At 41.0% G+C, this 21,300-nt stretch overlaps 1 protein-coding gene across 2 annotated transcripts in view; it reads left to right on the top strand.

The window, feature by feature from the left end:
* NCALD (neurocalcin delta) overlaps window positions 1-21,300 on the top strand; it is a 429,195-nt gene that overhangs the window by 126,611 nt on the left and 281,284 nt on the right. For both annotated transcript variants that reach the window (XM_059995006.1, XM_059995004.1), the window contains exon 2: window positions 9,132-9,184. The gene's annotated coding sequence lies outside the window, so the exon portion shown is untranslated. The remainder of the gene's footprint in view (window positions 1-9,131; window positions 9,185-21,300) is intronic.

The raw sequence follows: 21,300 nt of genomic DNA, 5'->3' as shown, positions 1-21,300 counted from the left end.
TTTTGCCTTTACCCACTCAGGTTCTTCTAAAGAAAGTTGCATCATTGCCAGATCTTCTCTCTCCTTTTTTGAATTCACTGATGAAGAATCCAGAGATGGGTTAATGGGCTAGAGGAAATGAGGGGTGGGAGGAGGGGTGTGTTCCTTGGAAGTTGGTCCTGAGGCTTTAGAAAGGCCTGAGTTCCTCTCCTACCGCCCACCCCTCACTCTGTAGCTCTGAGATATGGGGTCTTGGAGAGGAGTGGAAGGAACTTTGAAGAAGTATTGTTGTGAGTTAGGTATTGGATTCTCTTTAGTGTTCTTCCAGAACCAGGAAAGATGATGCTTATTAGTCACTTGTGGACTATATTTCCCTGAATGTGACATTCCCCCAAGATGAGGCTTCAGGGGAAACCAGTATTTATTCTGCTCAGTCTTTTCTCTTCAAAGGAGAAATCATTAACTCCCATAGAGAGAGAAAGCTTTTTTATGGCTGTGGTCTTAAGCCTTAGAATGTCTTAAGAGGATTTTATCATATCACAGAGTTTTATCATCCAAATTGGGACACGTTTGAGAGTGAAACATTTATAGTGAATATGAAATAATTATTGATAGTGAAATAATTATTTTGGGGCCATATGCTTAAGTCAGAATGGTGTCAGGCAAACCAAAATATATGGGTACCCTGGTTATATATGCCTGTTGTTTGCACCACAATTTATCTTGTCCAAATGGATAAAAGTTATAAATAAACATGATGGAAAAAATGAATGCATGTATACTACTATACATAAGTATTAGATTAAACCATATGAAACTGCCTTATAAAAGTAGCAATTTCATGAGCTATCTATAGAGATTTCAGAATTTTGGCGTGTCTGCTGTTTATTTCTTTGAGTAGTAAATTCTTTGAGGATAAGAATCATTCACTTTTCACTCTGTTATTTATTTTTCATTCATTTATTCATTAAACATTTATTGAGCACCTACAACATGCAGGCACTATGCTAGATGCTGGGGATAGATCAGTGGCACAGAGCGGGGTACCTGCTACGCAAGAGCAATATAATGTATTTGTGCCCTTTTCTCTATTCTAGTTAGAATTGAGCATAAATATCAAAGCATAGTAGGTTCATGTTTGTTATTTGATGTCAAAAAAACCCTAAAATACAAATTGAAGTACAAAATGTTTTTGCTGCCATTCTTGTGGCACCCTCATGAATTGATATCTGAGGACGTATGTCCCTCTGTATCCTTTTCATTGTGCAATAAGGATTCACATGCCTCAAAGACATGAAAAGATTTTTGCAAGGAGAACCGCAAGGAGCTTAGAACAGAAGAAGAATGACATGGAAGTGCATTAGGCATCATGGGTGCTCTGATTTAAGTCAGGGACCTGTCTGAGCTGCAAGGGAGGACGTGATCCTTAGCTGCCCGGTGGGAATTAGTGGAAAGTTATTCATAGAAGCACTGAGGCTGGAGATACCATGCATTGGCTTAAAATTTTTATTGAGTGCTAGGCCTCTAGAGATTAACTTTGGGCCTAAACCATCCCTACTTCACAGAGGTAAGTGTCCATTGAGGATGGTGGGCTTTGAGCTAATTACTACAAAAGTAAGCATATAGCTATCCGTCGTGATAAGTGCAATAAGGGAAAAGAATAGCAGGTTGCAGAGTATGTAGGAGAAAGACCAAATTTGGGGGTCAGGGAAGGTCTCTCTGAGGGAACCACCTTGAACTTGAGACTCAAAGGAGGAGGGCAGCAGACCCCACAGAGGGTTGTACAGCTGGAGCTGAGCAGTGGAGGAGGAGGGTAGTGCCAGGTGAGGATAAGGAATTTTCATCTTGAAAGAAGTAGAATTGTCAGATGGACCCTTTTGGAGGTGTGGTGGCAAAGGGTTGATCAATTAGGACATGGAGACCTGAATATCACAATGGAAATGAATCAATGGAAAACTGTAAGCAGTTTGACAAGGCTGGGATGTGGAGTGTGAAGCAGGACACCATCTTGAATATTGAGTTCTTACGATAAGTAACAGGGAGGCATTGAAGAGTGGATATGAGTGGGGTAATGACGTATCAAATGTGCATTTGACAAAGAGAACTCTCAAGGATGGATGAATTAGTTGCAGACATCAAAGGCTGGAAGACCTTGCAATTGACTAACAGATAGGGGATGAGGTTTGATCTAAGGTGGGGGCAGTAAAGAGACAGAATAGGAGACTAAGATGCTCAATAAGCACAATCTATAGAATTTGGTTATTGACGAGAGGAGAAAGTGAAGGGGTATTAAATGATGTTCAGGTTCCTGGCTGATTAGTGGAAAGGGATAGCAAGAGGGGGACCGGTTTGGGCAACAGACGATGAGTTAGATTTGTCCCTGATAAGTGCCAAGTGTTTGTGGGAGATCCAGCCTGATGTTACCTAAGTAGCTGATTGGTTAATGTTTTCTGAGGTCGATGAAATTCTCTCTGAATATATTTTTTTATTTTTTATTTTTTGTGGTACGCGGGCCTCTCGCTGCTGTGGACTCTCCGGTTGCGGAGCACAGGCTCCGGACGCGCAGGCTCAGCAGCCATGCATAGCTCACGGGCCCAGCTGCTCTGAGGCATGTGGGATCCTCCCGGACCAGGGCATGAACCCGTGTCCCCTGCATCAGCAGGCGGACTCTCAACCACTGCGCCACCAGGGAAGCCCTCTCTGAATATTTTTGATATGTTAACATGGTATCTTTTGAGAGAGTTGGAAGCATTCAAACTACTTATAAAAGGGTTCTTGAATTTTACAACTGACAGATTGCTTTATTTTGAATTACTCATGACAGACTTATTTTTTTGTGTTTGAGAGACATTTGACTTTGTCACAGTTCTGAAAATATGTTATTTCTGGTATGTTTGGATGGTGGGTTTTCAAGAATGGTTAAATATTACAACTAGGCTTGCTGCGTTTTGTTTTTCCCATTCAGTTTCCCGTTAAATATACAAGCATAACATCTGGCAATCTTCTTTTTAAGGACTGTAGAAAAAGAATAGCAAGGATTAGATTTAGCACTTGACAAATCATCCAGTTGTAATATTTTCGTCTACAGTTGAGTTCGAAGCTGACTGAAATGTCCACGTCAGGAGCAACACTGTGTAATGTCACAGAGGAGTCACTTAGGAGAATTCCTAATATGGTCGGGCATTCTTTAGATGCATGGAATCGCCCATTTGTGCGGTATCATCTGAGATGGGAATGCAGCCCTAACACATCAAGGCCAGAATGACAGAATCTGCAGAGTACTTCCTGTCTGTAATTTGTCAGGCTACAGCCTTGTTGGCTGATGATGGCAATTCTTCCTTCTTTGCTTCATTTTTCAATGGCAGATCCTTGGACCCTGAACTGGAATGTCCCTTTCCCAGTTTGAAAGTCAAATATTCTTAGAAATGGAAGGGACTTTGATAATTATCTTCATGCAGACCCCTGGCATTTTTGCAGATGAGGAAAACGAAGACACAGAGAGGTTAACGATTTGACCACAGCCATCCAACTAATGACTGAACCCTCTGGCCCAGCTAGACGCCTCTTTCAGAATGGGCAGGATGGCAGCCTCCCGCTTCCTTTTAGTTTGTTATTTGCCAGAACTTAGAGTCTTTCTTCACTTTATAAAGCCTCTGGGAAATAGTCTAACTCCTTTGAAAGAAGAAAAGACATGTTTACTCAGAAAACTTATTTTTGTTTTTTTCCTTATGGGTTTTTGTTCTGAGGCAGGGTGGCTGCCCTCTCTTCTGAGAGAGCTTTCACCACACAGCGTGACATCTCTCTAATGGCTGGTGCAGCCCAGTTGGACATCTGTATAACAGTCACAGCAAAACCCCATGCATTTTGGAGCATGGCAGTGCCTCTGAACTCGGGATGCTAGATGCTAGAATGCTAGAATCTGATCAGCACCGTTGCCTGGGTCTTTAGGGTGAGTGATACCAGGAACTTCTTTAGAAGCAACTGTTTATCAAACTTTCAAAAGGATCATTGATTGTTAAAATTAAAAATCTCAGAGCTCTGTCCTAGGACTGAGCACCCCTGTGAGTCCTGAGCACCCATGGGGCTTCGCTGCTGCTGCAGGGCAGGCAGGCGGAAAGGGGGGCACAGCTAAGGGAAAGGGGGGAGATTCAAAGATGAGTTATGAGTGGGAAGAGGAAAAGAGCCCCTACGGTGCTGACCATCTACTGCCTCAGCATGGTGGGGAAAGGATTTGGGAGCCCTTTTCTCAGGACCCACAATGTCTACTTGGTCCCAGCTTTCTCTCCATACTTTCTGGCCTGGGTGTGGGGTGGTGGGCCGAGCAGGTGGTAAGCATTGCTCTGGCTCGTCATGTTGTCTGTTCTCTGAGACGCCAAGTGCTTGGGTTTAGAACGCCAAGAGACTTTATTTTGCTTCTGTTGGAATGTCTCTTCTGTGAGACAGTGGACACTGCAGGAGCCTCCTTCTGGAAAAAGGGAAGAATCTCAGGGGATAAGACCAGGAGGGAGAAGCATCAATTACTAGCTCAAAACAGAATCCCACACTTGTAAGAGCTCAGTTAAAGAAAAACGGGCTGTCGAGAGTAATCTTCTCAACCTGAGCTGTTTCCAAAAGCAGCAAGTGGGTGCTGCTATCTGAGCTAAGCACAGAATGATGAGAAAATGCATACTGGTGGATTTTCCTCAAATCTTTAGAGTAAACAGAATTTTTTTCTTGCTATAGCAAACTTAATTCTGTACCAAAATGGTCACAGAATACTGCAGCTCTGTGGCAACTCAGACATGATCCTAGATGAACATGCTCTGTCCTTCCAGATCCCTTCTTCCCGCTTCTGCACGCTGTTTTGGGTCCTGGGAGGCTAGTGTCCATGGATCACATCAATCACTTATTTGGCCAATGGGAAGTCCTGCTTTACCATCCCTTGATGGTTTCTTTAATCCTGTCTATACTTTGTAAATAATCCCCTTAATAAAAACTCCCATTTGAGTGTGTAATCTCTTTCATGCTGGGACCCTGAACTGATAAATCATCTAATCCTATATGACCATTTTACAGATGAGGAAACTGAGGCACAGAAAAGCCCACTGACTTTTCCAGTGGTGTCCCTTTCCTCCTCCTTTTCCCAGCCATGATTGAGTATTCACAAGTGAGACCTTGAATGCTGGACTGAGGATGAGATAACCTCTGAAACTAGAGTCTGCTCTGCTCTAATGTGATGACACATTTCTAAAAAACTTCCATTTATTTAAAAACTGTGCCCTTAAAAATGCTATTTTAAAAGACACAGACATAGAGAATGGATTTGAGGACATGGGGAGGGGGAAGGGTAAGCTGGGACGAAGTGAGAGAGTGGCATTGACATATATACACTATCAAATGTAAAATAGGTAGCTAGTGGGAAGCAGCTGCATGGCACAGGGAGATCAGCTCGGTGCTTTGTGACCACCTAGAGGGGTGGGATAAGGAGGGTGGGAGGGAGATGCAAGAGGGAGGGGATATGGGGCTATACATACATATGCATATAGCTGATTCACTTTGTTATACAGCAGAAACTAACACAACACTGTAAAGCAGTTATACTCCAATAAAGATGTTAAAAAAATGCTGTTTTATGTGGTATATGCATACAATGGAATATTATTCAGCCTTAAAAAAGAAGGTAATCCTGTCATATGCAACAACATGGATGAACCTTGAGGATGTTATGTGAAGTGAAATCAGCCAGTACTGCATGATTTCGCTTACATGAGTTATCAAAATAGTCGAACTCATAGAAGCAGAAAGCAGAGTGGTGGTTGCCAGGGGCTGGGGGAGAGGCAGAAAAGCGGAGTTGCTATTCGATGGGCATGAAGTTTCAGTTATGCAAGGTGAATAAGTTCTAGAGATCTGTGGTACAGCATTGTGCTGGTAATTAACAAGACTGTATTACACAGTTAAACATTCAAGAAGATAGATCTCATGTTCTGTTTTTTTCTTTAACCACAAAAAAAGAAGCAAAAAAAGTATTTTAATAGGTCAAAAAGTAGTTAGAGAAAGGAGTCCCCCTGGGGGGACACTGTCCATGGGGGCATGGCTGGGCCAGCGGAGAGGCAGGAAATGCCTTCTTCCTCCAGGGTGGAAGCACCTGCTGCAGGACTGGGCTGGAGGAGCATGGGCTGAACTTATCTCCACCCTCCTCTAAACTCATGCCTCCTGCACCCATCTCCCAACATATGAGGAGCCTCTGACCATGAGTGAGTGATTGAGCGTGTGTGTGTGTGTGTGTGTGTGTGTGTGTGTGTGTGTGTGTGTGTGAGAGACAGAGAGACAGAGAGACAGAGAGAGAGACAGAGACAGAGAGAGAGATGGGGAGGGAAGGAGAGGGAGAGAATGAATTTGCATTCTTCCTTTTATTAACTTTCCCAAGTTCTCTTGAAGAACCTTTTTTGACCTCTCGTATTTCATTGATTCTAAGACACGTTTTATTTTTTTCACATTTTAATACTCTGATACCAGGATGGGTCATACACTTGAAAGCATCTTTCATTGCTGTTGGTCAGGCGATGGTTGTGTTGTAGCTTCATTGTCCATGCGTGTGTGAACTTGGTAGTTCTGGCTGCATGATAACACGAGTGAAACTGCTCATTGTTTCAGTCAGCAGTCCATTCCATGATCATCTGAGGAAGGAATGTGGTCCTAGGTGTTGACTGAACTCTTCTGCTGACATCTGTTAGCAAGATTTTCTTGCCAGCATCAACACTGTGGAAAAGCATTAGAAGCTTAGAAGAAAATCCCAGATGCAATACTTGAGCACTCCTTTAAGAAATGCTGCATCACTAAATCTCTTGGTGGTATAGAGGACAATATTGTGTGGAAAAAAACAGTCATTGGACCCTGTGGCAAAAGTGATTCAGAAGAGTGGGTTTTAGATTTTTTGATGATGGCCATTCTGACTGGTGTGAGATGATATCTCATTGTAGTTTTGATCTGCATTTCTCTAATGATTAGTGATGTTGAGCATCCTTTCATGTGTTGTTGGCAATCTGTATGTCTTCTTTGGAGAAATGTCTATTTAGGTCTTCTGCCCATTTTAGGATTGGGTTGTTTGTTCTTTTGCTATTGAGCTGCATGAGCTGCTTGTAAATTTTGGAGATTAATCCTTTGTCAGTTGCTTCATTTGCAAATATTTTCTCCCACTCTGAAGGTTGTCTTTTAGTCTTGTTTATGGTTTCCTTTGCTGTGCAAAAGCTTTTAAGTGTGGAGAAAAGGGAACACTCTTGCACTGTTGGTGGGAATGTAAATTGATACAGCCAATATGGAGAACAGTATGGAGGTTCCTTAAAAAACTAAAAATAGAACTACCATACGAACCAGCAATCCCACTACTGGGCATATACCCGAGAAAACCATAATTCAAAAAGAATCATGTACCAAATGTTCATTGCAGTTCTATTTACAATAGCCAGGACATGGAAGCAACCTAAGTGTCCATCATTGGATGAATGGATAAAGAAGATGTGGCACATATATACAATGGAATATTACTCAGCCATAAAAAGAAATGAAATGGAGATATTTGTAGTGAGGTGGATGGACTTAGAGTCTGTCATACAGAGTGAAGTAAATGAGAAAGAGAAAAATAAATACCATATGCTAACACATATATATAGAATCTAAGAAAAATAAAAAAGGTCATGAAGAACCTAGGGGCAAGACAGGAATAAAAACACAGACCTACTAGAGAGTGGACTTGAGGACACGGGGAGGGGGAAGGGTAAGCTGGGACAAAGTGAGAGAGTGGCATGGACATATATACACTACTAAACATAAAATAGATAGCTAGTGGGAAGCAGCCGCATAGCACAGGGAGATCAGCTAGGTGGTTTGTGACCACCTAGACGAGTGGGATAGGGAGGGTGGGAGGGAGGGAGACGCAAGAGGGAAGAGATATGGGAACATACGTATATGTATAACTGATTCACTTTGTTATAAAGCAGAAACTAACACACCATTGTAAAGCAATTATAGTGCAATTAAGATGTTAAAAAAAAGAGTGGGTTTTGAATGTGATATCTAAATCAAATTGGAGCAACTAACCAATTTATTTCACTAATATTTTTACATTTTCATGAATATAATAAAACCCATGCCTAAGTAAATCTAATAGAGCTTTTTCAATAAGTACAAGATAAAAATTCTAAATCTTAGTATTGTATCACAGTTTAATTTGCAACCATTTTTTCTTTCCTATTATTATGTAAAATAGCATTGTCTCTTACAACCAGTGAATCTTAATCAATGAAGTATGGTAATGAAGTAGGAAGTCAATTAAATTATCAGTATGAATCAAAAGATGAGTTGGAAAGCTAAGACCTGAGGAATAAGTTTAGTAATTCTTTTGCTCAATAAATGTTTATTAAGTGTCTGCTGTGAGACCAGTGCTGGGATAGGCATGAGGATACAGCTGTGAACAAAGCAGATATGATCTCTGGGTGCACAGGGAAGACAAGATATATTGAATAAGTAGTTGCATGTACGATATTACAGAAGAAGACTTGCAGGCTTATTTGAAGTGTAAATAGAGGAGCTTAAGATGGTCAAGGGGAGCAGATGGCCTGAGTGAGGAAGTGACACTTAAGTGGAGAATGGAAGGACGAGTAGGAGTTAGCCAGGGGAAGAGGAGGGCAGTCCTGGCAGAGGGGATGGTCAGTGTGAAAGCTGGGATGTGCCAAGGAGTGAGGGGCTGAAGCAAGTCCAGTGTAGTAGGAGCCCAGACAGTGCTACGGGGATGAGAGACAAGGCTAGAGAAGTAGGTAGGCATCAGATCATGAAGGGCCTTATAAGTCGTGCCAAGGAGCTTGGCCTTTATCCTGTGGATAAGAGGAAGCTGTGGAAGGGGTTTCAGGAGGGGTGTGGTATGTCATGCTCAGATTTTAGAATTTCACTCTGGCTGCTGTGCAAAAATGGGGTGCTGTAGATCAAGGGCAGATGAAGGGAGCATGGCTGTAGTCACCTTCACTTGATTTGAGACATGGTAGCTGGGAGGGGTAGAAGATATCAAATGATGCAAGGGAATCCTGCAGCAAGCAATAGCCCCCATCACTGACTGCCTTGCTCAGATATTACATCCTTAATTCCTGATAACCTGAAGATAATAACTTTATTTTTGACAGAGTGACGACTTCTGGCTTGAGCCTGCAGTGTGCTTTGAGAGATCTTCCGCCAGGTAAGTGCAGAACAAATTTCCTCAGATTTATAAACCATGCTTTTCTCCCAAGACTTTCCTAAGACTCAAATCCAACATCTTATTTAATCCTTACAACAGCCCTATAAGTTAGGTGTATTTTATTGAGACACAGAGAGGTTAGGCAACTTGATCAACATGCACAAAGACGTTCATCACAGCATAAATTATACTTGCCAAATAAAACGAAACGAGGAGAGAATCTAAGTATCCACCAGTAGGCAAATTGTGTTAAATCAGTTATAGTACATCATTTGATGGAGGAACTTTAATAATAGTCTATATCAGATTAAGAAGTTTCTTTTCTATTCCTAGTTTGCTAAAAGCAAGTTAGTTGTCCTGGGTGTTGAATTTTATTGAATGCTTTTCTAATCTACTGAGCTGATGAAATGATTTTTATTCTTCATCTAATCATGGTAATTTATATTTATTGATATTCTAACATTAAATTACCTTGCATTTCTGAGACAAAATCAACTTGGTCATGATGCATTATCCTTTCTATATTTAGCTAAGATTTAGTTTTATCCTGAGATTGGATAAAATTTTTTTTTTTCTGGTGTTTTCCTTGCCAGGAATGTTTTTCAAAATATTGGAATTGCTTGCTACTTGAATGTATGGGGGAATATGAGAGTAAAACAGTTGAGACCTGTTGTTTTCTTTGAGGGAAGAATTTTTACCTGCTGATTTAATTTCTGATTTATTTAGGTTTTCTGATTTCTTCTTGAGTCAGTTTTGGCACATTTTGTTTCTGGTTATGTATACACATTTCTGTTGGATATGTATTGCAGCAAGGGAATTTCTGGATTATGGGGTAGGTGTGTGTTCAGCTTGAGAAGATACTATCAGTTTTTCAGAATGGTTCTATTAATTTAAAAATTTACATGCTAACCAGGAGTGTGTGAGAGTTCTGATTTCTCTGTATCCTTTCCAATACAAGGTATTTTTTGTTTTGTTGTTTGTTTGATTTTTCATTTAGTCTCTACTGCTAAGTGTGAAGTAGTATCATAGTGTAGTTTTGATTTGTATTTCCCTGTAGACTAATGAAGTTGGATACTTTTTCATATGTTGATTGACCGTTTGAATATCTTGTTTTGTGAGAAGCCCTTTCAAGTCTCCCCCCCAAAAAAAGTGAAGTGCTTATTCAGGTCTTCTGAAAAAAAATTGTGTTGCCTTATTGAATTGTAGACATTTTAATAATATGTATTCTGGATTTGAGGCCTTGGTAGGATATATATGTTGTAAATATCTACTTTTTTTTCCTGTGGTTTACCTTTTTACTCTTTTTATGATCGGAAATTTCTTTAAAATAGTGTAAATTATCCATTTTTTTTTCTTTGTGGTTGGTACTATTGTACCTATTTAAGAAATCTTGGCCTTATTCTAAGATCACAAAGAACTTTTATGTTTTCTTCTGAAAGCTATATTATTTTTCTTTTACATTTTGAGCCACGATCCATCTGGAATTGGTTTTATTGTATATGATGTGAGGTAGAGGGTCAAGATTAATTTTTTCCATGTGGATACGCACTTGACCAGAAGCCATCCTTTTGTCATAGCACTATTTACCTATTTATTTATTTTGGTCAGGCTTACTGAGGTATAATGAACACACAGTAAAATTCATGCTCTTGAAATTTATGGTTTGATAAGCTTCACCAAAGTGTACCATCCTGAAACCGCCACCACAATCAGGATGCAGAGTGTACCTAACACCTGAAAGAATGCTCCTTTGTAGTAACAATCACTGATCCGATTTCTGTCCCTAGATTTTTTTCTTTTTTCAGAATATATAAATGGGGTCATACAGTATGTAGCCTTTTGTTTTAGATTTCTTTAAAAAAAATCTCAAAGACTGTCAAAAATTCATCCATGTCATTGCTAGTACCAGTCATTTGTTCTTTTTTATTGCTGAGTAGAATTCCATTGTGTGGATGTACCACAATTTGTTTATCCATTAACCGATTGATGAACATTTGGGTTATTTACAGTTTTTGGCTCTTATGAATAAAGCTATTATAATTGCTCATTAATAGGTCTTTGTATGGATGTATGTTTTCATTTCTCTTGGGTAAATTACTAGGAGTAGGTTTCTTGGGTCATATACTATATAGTATACTGGATTGTATATATTTAACATGATACAAAAAAAATCCCTCCAGCTGTTCCCAAAGTGACTGTGCCATTTTGCATTCCATTCGGCAATACATAAAATTTTATTGCCCCCCAGTCTCTCCACCACTTGGTATAATCAGCCTCCATAATTTTAGCAATTTTGAGTTGGTTTGTAGTATTATCTTGTTGTAACTTTAATTCTCATTTCCCTAATGATTAATTATGTTGAACATCTTTTTATGTGCTTCTTTGCCATCTGCATATCTTCTTTAGTGGAGTGTCTGTTGAAATCAGTCACCCATTTTAAGAATTAAGTTATCTATCTTTATATTATTGAGCTATAATAGAATCTATTCCGGATACAAACCCTTTATCAAATGTGTGCTTTGCAAATACCTTTTCCCAGGCTGTGGCTTGTTTTTCATACTCTTAAAAGCATCATTCAAAGGGCAGAAATTTTTAATTTTCATGAAGTTCAATTTATCAATTTTTTCTTTGTTGGATAGCAGTTTTGTGTCCTAAGGAATCCTTGCTAACAGCAAATATACAGAGATGTTCTTAATTTTTTTCTAGAAATTTTATAGTTAAAACTATAGTTAAACTATAGTTTAATATAGTTAAAACGTAAAAGTTTTGCATTTAGTTATATGACACATTTCGAGGTAGTTTTTGTATCTGGTGTGAGGTAAGGGTCATGGTTCAATTTTTTACATGAGTGTCCACATTTTCCAGCACCATATGTTGAAAAAGCTGTCCTTTCCCCCTTTTAAATACCTGCACACCTTTCTCTCTCCTCCTCCTCCTGGTACTCTAATTACATGCATGTTAGACTGTTTAATATTGTTCTACAGCTCTTGGACACTTTTTTTTTCTTTTTCTTTTTTTTTTTTTTGTGTGGCTGCGCTGAGTCTTCATTGCTTCATTGCAGGGACTATTCTTTGTTGCAGTGCATGGGCTTCTCATTGTGGTGGCTTCTCGTTGTGGAGCATGGGCTCTAGGCATGTGGGCTTCAGTAGTTGCAGCACATGGGCCCCAGAGTGCGTGGGCTTCAGTAGTTGCAGCGAGTGGGCTCAGTAGTTGCGGCTTGCGGGCTCTAGACCATGGGCTCAGAAGTTGTGGCACATGTGGCATCTCCCCAGACCAGGGATCGAAACTGTATCCCCTGCATTGGCAGGCAGATTCCTAACCACTGGATCACCAGAGAAGTCCACTTGGACACTTTTTAAAATTACCATTTCTCTTTGGGTAATTTCTATAGAAATGCTAAGTTCGTTGCTTCTTTTCTTTCACTGTGTCCTGTCTCATCAGCCAATCAAAGAATTCTTCACATCTGATATTGCATTTTATTTCTAGAATTCTTGTTTCTTTTCTGTAGTTTCCATGTCTCTGCTGAAATTCTCCATCTTTTCCTGGATTGTATCCTTCTTTTCCATGTGAGCCTTTTACATATTAATCATAGCCATTTTAAAGTCTCTGATCATTCCAATATCCGGGTCATCTCTCTGTCTAGTTCTGTTGGTGGCTTTATCTTGACAATAGGTTGTTTTTCCTTGGTTTTTTGAATGTCTCATAATTTTGATTGCATGTTGGATGTTGTTGGTAGAAGAGCAGTAGGTAATAAAGTTGATAATATTGCCACCCAGAAATGGGCACACTTCTTTTGCAAGGCTGCTAATGTAAGAATGGTTTGGTCCCTTGTTAACAGTTAATAAGATTAATAGTTAGTAGGGAGTTTGGGTGGGGTTGGCCTCCTGGTTGCTATGGTTCTCTTCAGCCAAGCAGACTGCAGAGTTTTCCAGTGGTGGACTGAAGTTACCTCATGCTTAGTGTGTGGCCTGGTGTGCCAGAGGGTTTTTCTCACCGTCCAGACTCCATCCTCAGCTTTCCACTGAGGGGATCGCTCTCCATGTTGATGCTCCTCTCCTAGCTGTGAATGGCTTTTGCTCATTGCTCAGTGCAAAGCTGTGGCTATGTTAGGGGGTTCCCAGTTCTTCTGGTCCAGCTCCAATCTTGGGCAGGCCTTGGGACTGCAGCTTTGTCCATGTTCCTGTTCCTCTTCGTGGCATTCCACTTCTGCCTTGTATCTGTAGGTGGCTTGGGTGGGAGAGAGTTCCCTGCCCCTCCCTCAGTGGTAGCAGACCTCTTCTTTGTGTCAGTGCAGGATTCTGGGCCTGAGAGTCCCTTGTTCTTCCATCAGGGCAGGACCAGCAGCATCAGTATCACCTGAGAGCTTGTCAGAAGTGCAGAATCGCAGGTCCCATGCTCAGACCTGATGAATCAGAGTCTGCATTTTGACAAGATCCCTGAGGGATTCTTGTGCACTTTGAGAAGTAGTGTTTTACCGCAGTGGTCCCCAACATTTTTGGCACCAGGGACCGGTTTCGAGGAAGATGATTTTTCCACGGATGGGGGTGGGGTGGGGTGGGGGGAGGTTCAGGCGGTAATGCGAGCAGTGGGGAGCGATGGGGAGCGGCAGATGAAGCTTTGCCCGCTGGCCCGCTGCTCACCTCCTGCTGTGCGGCCTGGTTCCTAACAGGCCATGGAGTGGTACTGGTCCGCGGCCTGGGGGTTGGGGACCCCTATTTTACCCAATCACTGTTTTCTTTTTTTTTTTTTTGCTAACTGTGCTTTTAATAATGAGATTAAAATCCTTCAAACTCAAAATATTGTGAAGGTAACCCTACTTTAAGAATAAACTGGGTTGTAGTGCACACATATTTAAACTAAGGCATTTAAATGTTTTTTTCTAGTTAAATTATTGAATTTAATTGAACAATTATCATTGATATGCATAGTTAAAGCTTCTTAGTTTCAAATTCTTCTTTGAGCTTTGTGTTCCTAGCACCCAAAAATCTTGACTCTTTCTTGTAGCAGGGATTTTTCTGTTGCTTCCTCTTATAAAGGGATTTCTTAGACCTTTGAAGCCTGCCTCCTAGGGGCAGTTCTTTCTTCCTCTCCACCTTGGGTTCAGCTCAAGCAACAGGTTCCTACAGTGATGCTTCAAAGCCTGGCCTAAAGGGTTCTAGCAAGTACCCATCCCAAGAACCTTTAGAGACAAGGTTCTTGCTGAGAGACCCTCAGCTTTTGAATCTTCCCAACTTCGAGTATCTTGTGATGCAATGATGCAACTGTGCTGCCAGAATTCTAGTTTTCTCTGTTTTTTCTCAACTTTCAGTAAAGGTTAATTTTACATTTATCCCAGTTCTTAAGTTGTCCTCTTTCCTTGGATTTCATAAAAAAATGCTGGCCATGATTGCTGGATTATAGCATCTGCTTTCCTTTTGTCTTTACCTTTGCTTTTGTATCCAGGTATTTTGAAGCCTCCCCCCACCCCCTGCCCCCATGTCTCAGTGAGAGACATCAAGTCAGAGAGTTCTGGCAATATCATTAAATTGTTTTAACATAGCTTGTTCAACCTGGGACCATCATGGAAGTATTCCAAGCAGGTGGACACAGAGGGGCCTCTTAGCTGAGTCAGCCCAGGTTAAGAGCTGTCCTGGTTTCCTGGGACCAGTGAATTATGCTTTAATCTTAGTGGTCACCGTTAGCTGCAAGGGAGGCTGGGAAATGTATCTTTGAGTTGGGCGTATTGTTGGTGCAAAAGTAATCAGGGCTGGGTTTGCTGTGGATGGAGAACTAAATGCAGATATCAGACAGACAGGGAGCTTTATTCAATATCAGCTGTATTCCCAGTGATCCTGGATTGGAGAATGAGCTTAAATTATGGACAGAATCAGCTAGAATCAGGCATCCTATTACGTTTATTGCTGAAGTCTTCTTTCATGGAAAAGAAAAATACATGCTGCTGAGGCCAGAAATAGAAAGGAGGGTATCCAGACCTCCATGAACTTTCCCTCACTCAGTCTGAGCAATTCAAGGAGTCACTTCCTTGAGGAGGAGTGAAGGGATGTAGTGAAGGGTAGAGGTCACCTTCCAATAGTCACCTTCTTTTAAGAAGACACACAGTTTTATTTTATGTGCCCAAGCAGGGATGCTGGGAAGGCGAGAATAATGCTCCTCCTAATAATTGTTATGTACACGGGTGTGTCACACACACACACACAATGTCTTATTATATATTATGACATATTGTGACAGTTGTGTTATATTTTTCCCAACTCCTACAGTTAATGACTTTGTAATATAGAAGGTAACCTCTTATGAGAGTTGAGCAAAGGGAGAATTCTCATGTGTTGACGTTGTGAAACCCTCATAAAGGAGATGGAGATGAACTACTTATAGATTTTAAAGATTTGTAGAATAGTTTCAGGTTGAGAAGAAGAATGATTCAGTGCAAATAAATAGCATGGGCTGCAGCCAGTAGACTTCCAGCTGCTTTGGAAGCTTGCTGCAGGATTCTTTATAGCATCCCCCCACTTCATTGCTGCACAGAAACCAACCAACAAGCTGCTGCCTCCGCCCCCCCCCACGCCGTCCCCCAACCCGAGGGTTTTGCTGCAGACTTCCTTGGTGTGCAGCAGGCTCCAGCCCCTCTTCTCGCCTGGTCACCCTTGACTCCTGCGGTCACGCTGATTGGAAACCCATAACAACCCCCCAGCTCACTACACAAGGCTCAGCTCAGGACCGAGTTGACAGCTGATTGTTGCTGCTGATTGCTTTGCTGACGGTGCTTTGTGGCTATTTTGGTTTTTCTCAAGAGTTCCTTAATTAGAGGAAATGACATTGTGTGCTGTCCAATCAGCCTCTTATCAGACATTATTCCATTTGTAGGATAATCAGGTGACATTTGGGTTTGTTCCTGCCAATCCGGTATGAGGATTGTGGCCTGTGGTGCAGTTGGCTTGGCAGAACAGAAGTCCCTACCCAGCTCTGAGACAGCGTTGCCCCTGGTATGAGGGAGGAGAATTCTGCATTCCCAGTGTGGTCTCAGAGACCCAGGGGTGCACTGGGGCCCCTGTTCAGGAAGCAATGTCCCACTGAAATCTTACACCTCACAGCAGCCATTCCCTCAGAGGATGCTGACTTTCTTCTCTTTGAAACGTGGTGTTTCAGGATTCCTTTGATATTTGCCTTTCTGGCCAACAAGAAAGACAGATATGACCTGAGGATGGCCTCTATTTCGGGAAGTTTTAGAGGTGGTTTGCCATTCAGTGTAGTGAGATCTCACTACATTGCTTTAATTGCCGGGAAGAACCATCCTAAGTTATAAAAATTCTAAATTATAAAAGAAGTTTGAACAGATTTACAACTCTGAAATCCACAGAACTTTTACCAGCTGTTTTTTAAGGCTCTTTTATTGAATGCTTTATTTTAAAGCATTAATAAAGCATTGAATAAATAACTGTGTTTATTTGCATATAAACCACGTGTGAAAGTTTAAAAAATCTACTTGTCCAAGTATGAGTATGGACCCTTCTTTTCTAATTTTTTGTTTTTGGTATTAACTTATTGCAACAAGGATTTAATGAGCCTGCTGATGTGCCCTTGGACTTATTAACAAAGCAGCGTGAGACACAGTCCCTCCTGCAAGGAACTTACATTCTAATCAGGGAATCAACATTCTCCAGTGGTCCTTTCTTCATGGTTTCATTGAAGGCATCTTCATGGTTACATGGTTTTTCTCCAAGAGTGTTCAGTGTTAGAGCGGAGAACATAGAATACAGGATTATCCAGTGTTGGGAAGAGGAGAGAACAGAGATATTGAGGGGTCTAGGGAGACACTGTAATCATCTCATATTGGGCACAGAGGAAGGGAGGCCAAGATGTGTGTGTGGGGTCAGATGGGGGTATCATGAAGATGGAGAAAATGGTTAATGGACGTGGTGGGTGGAGGCCAAGGCCAGGAGAACTCCATTAGGTCAATAAGGAAATGGAGAGTGGCTAAGAGACAAGAGAAAGAGAACAAACTGCTACCTGACTGTTTCCTCTGGGTCTATCTTCCTCTTCCACCAAAGGGTAAAAAAGGGCCAAGTATGATGTTTCTTTTGTTTCTCCTTCAGCTCCTGGTTCAGCATGTTGCTTATAGCATGTGCTTCCTAAATATTTCCTGAAGAAATTCAGCTCACTCATGGGCTTTCTTTGGAGTCATAGATCAAATTTCTTTCACATATATAGAAATGATTGAGGTGGTCATTGGTTCATGTAAATGGTGAGCTCCAGAGTGACTTCTGATATAATCTGACAGTGGTATAAACACACACATGTATACTAACCACAGTGAAGAGGAAGTCTCCATCATCTGACACTTGCTCAGTACTTCCAGGTAAACGGAAAGTATCATCTTTAGGGAGACCGTCTGAGGAGACTTCAGAGAGTCCCACATGCTGGATGTGATGCTGCCTTACCCAGAAAGCCAAAAATGCTGTTGCTTTCCATAGGCCAATAGTTCTCCTTTGTCCCCTCATGATTTTGCAGGCTAAGTGCATTTGAAGACCCAAATGAACAACTTAAACTTCTTTCTGATCCCGTTGCTGTTCCCATGCTCAACAGTCAACTTTTTCTCATGTCTGTATTTAGCTGAAGTAATCTTCGTGAAAGTCTTCCACACTTGAAATCACAGCAAAAGCTAGAGAATAAAATTTACATTTTGGAATAAAAGCTAAAACTTGATGATATCATTCCTATATATATATTTGTTTATTCTTGTGGCTCCCTGGGGACCGCACCTACTGCGAGTTCTTTGCAAGTGTCTTCCATTCACTGAGTTACCCTAGTGCTGGCCCGGTGCTGGGACACCGTTGAGGCTTACAGGTGTATGTGCCCCTGAAGAGAATGGATCGTGTGTCCAGTTCAAGCATGCCAGCAGGGCTGTCATGCATATTTTCTTAGGTAGCATTTGAAAGTTCCTTAAGCTGTACGCCAGACACAACAGACTTGACCAGAATCATGCTGTTACCATGGCATCCAGAGAGAGCCCTTAGAAGCTCATCGACTTCTCCAGACGAGAGGAAGATGGTAAACTGCTCTGATAGAACATTTTCTACCTTAGAAGCTGAGAATAGAAACTGTATTTATCTGAAACAGCAAATCTGATTTTCAAAATTTCTCTCCAAGCATCATTTTTTATAAGACATTTTTGAAGACTGCTCACAGGTTTATGTGCTCTAGCACAGACTTGGAGAAGCTTTTCTTTCATCTCTGATCTGGAAACTTCTCTTTGAATAAACTAGAAATGTTGATTGGCTCTGGCTAAGAAATCCCTTTCAATTTCAGACAAGAGTTGAAGTAACTGAGCCCTGTTTATTCAAGGAGAGTGAAGCCAGATGGGTCTGCTGTGAATAAAAGGACAGGCCTGCTTTCTTCACAGGTGACTTCTCTCCTCTGGCCCAGTTCTTTGGTATTAATCTAATTCTCCTTAATTGCTAACTCCAAAGCAACAGAGTTTCGATCTTTGAAAGGATTGCCTTTTATAAATGCTTATTGTCTGAAATTTCTGCTTAATGGGAAGACCACTGAACCACTAATTTTTTGGTTTAGAGTTAGTGGGCAGGGACAGTTTAAGTCATTACCTTCTATTGCTTGACATTTTGTATAACACTTTGCAGTGTTCAGAGCACTTTCACATCCATTGTTATTTGAGATTTTTAACAACCGCTGGAAGACAGAAAGACAGATTTTTTTTTAATTCCCATTTTTTTGAATGAGAGCTTATGCCTCCCTTAAAATCATTCTTACCAGAGGTAGACCAGGAACTAGAACCTACCTTTCCTATTCCTAATTCCTCTTCAGGTTGCCCTGTCATGATGAGCTAAGTGTGAGGATGGTAAGGGAGAACCTATAACTTGTTTGGCAGTTATCTGCTTAATCGTCTGTCTCCCTGGTCTGACGTTAAGCTCCCTAAAGTGGAGATTATTTTATTCACTGTTAGATCCCCAGTGCCTAGAGCAGTGCCTGGCACATAGTAGATTCTCAGTGAACATTTTTGTTGGTGAACAAGCAATAATAATGCCAACATTTTCACCTCTACCCATCCCCTTCTTACATGTTCCAATGGCATAATAAGAATTACATCTAAAATAAGTAGGCAAAAAAAATAAAATAAAATAAAATAAGTAGGCAAAGATATGAGCATAGTGGGGAAGTGCAGGTTGTCAATCCATCAAAGTAGTAGATGAAGAACATTCAACTGAGCTGTAGAAAAACACAGAAGAAACTGAAAATAGAGCTCCTGCCTTCGGGGAGCTTAAAGCTTAGGGAAACAAGATAACCCATGATGGAAAAGATGAGGAAAATCACTATCCAGCAGTCGGTTTGGTTGGCCCTGCTCTTTTGGAAACTCAAAGTTGGGGGAAATAAAAAGGACGCGTACTACAAAAAAACCCCTTGATCTCAGAGGGAGGAGGAAGTGGAAGGGCTTTACTGTCACTTTCTTTCTTTGGTTCTATAATTACCTGTACCTTTTCAAGTACTTTTCAAGTGTTTTTATGCAGGAAACTAAATACGGAGACTGGTCGAGGGATGAATCATTCTAAGTAACTGGAATAGAAGGTGAACTTTGACAAAGCTTTGATTAGTTCTTTTCCTTAAATAGTCAAGTAATTATGCTGCAATCTGGCATTCGTAAACAATTGTTTCCATCCTTATCTCAACCTGAGATAATAGTTTCCAAGTCCTTTAGGGACAGTGATTTTCAAAGTTTAGTTCTCAAGCCACCTGCTTAAATATCCACTCCTGAAATTCTGATTCAAGAGGTCTGGAGCAGGGTCTGGGAGTCTGCTTTTTTAAAAAATAAACACTTTATTTTGGAATATATTTCTAGAAAAGTTGCAAAATAGTACAGAAAGCTCCTATATTTCCTTCACCTGGCTTCCCCTAATGTTAACGCCTTACATAAGCAGAATATATTTGTCAAAATTAACCAACTAATATCAATGCGCTAATACTAATTAAGCTACAGTCTTTATGCAAATTTCACCAGTTTTTGCACTAAATGTCCTTTTTTCTGTTCCGTGCAGGACATCACATTGCATGTAGTCATCATGTCTCCTTAGTCTCTTCCAATCTGTGATAGTTTCTTAGTCTTTCCTCGAATCTGCATTTTTAATAAGCTCCCAGGTGGTTCTCAGACACTAGAACTCAATCGCCATTGCTCTTCCAAAGCCAGGGACAGACTCTGGGCACACCGGACAAGTGCTCAGAAACCAGTGCCTGGGAGACCTCCCCTTGCCTGAGGGGTACCTTGTGTTTTGCATCCCAAGTCCTGCTTCTGTCAGTCCAGGACAGATCCGGAAACAGAAAGCACACTCTGGAAGAGCCTGGAGAGAATTTAGCAAAAGTGCTGTTTATGGAGATGTAGGCAGGGTGAGAGAAACAAATAAAGGATATTAAGGCAAGCAGGAGCTTTCAGCAATGAAAAGCTTACCCCTCTTTGGGACCAGCCACCAGGTACAGCAGTAGTCAGGGATGTGTAGTTGGAGAACCAGCCACTGCCACAAACTAAGACTCCAGTGTTCAGAGGACATGGGTCTTTGTGCTCCTGTGGGTGCCCCCCATTGGCGACACTTAACAAGAAGCCAGAGGGCAGGGAATGGACAATACAGTTGCTGGGCACAGAGGAAGAAGAGAGGGTGGAGAATGGATCTGGAGAATGCATTGAGAGAGGGGTTGAGGTGAGAATAACCAGCCCTGTGTCAAAGAAAAATGCAGGAGAGAGAGTCTGATTAGTTAATTGTGCCTGGGTTAAAACATGTGCTCTGCTTATTAATTCATAGCTACAATGTTAGGAGGGGCCCGTACCTTAATTAAAAAAAAAAGAGGATCCAACGAAAACATTACATTTAGACTGGAAAACTGTACAGTTGATCAACTTGTTGCAAATTCAACAAACATTCTTCTGGTGGGTTAATGATAGTAAAAGAATTGTAGCCTCCAGCTAAATAAAGTCTAGGTATTTACCTAGACTGAAGAAAAAGAACGGCTGTCTGAGATATAATTTTAGAATTGATAACAGATTTTAAGAGTGTCATATACCACCTTCTACAATTTGGATGAAACAGTGCTTTTATTTATTTTTTCCCTATTTT

The sequence above is a fragment of the Delphinus delphis genome, chromosome 17 (assembly GCF_949987515.2).
Source record: "Delphinus delphis chromosome 17, mDelDel1.2, whole genome shotgun sequence".
Lineage (NCBI taxonomy): Eukaryota > Metazoa > Chordata > Mammalia > Artiodactyla > Delphinidae > Delphinus > Delphinus delphis.
This window is presented reverse-complemented; position numbering and strand designations above follow the sequence as displayed.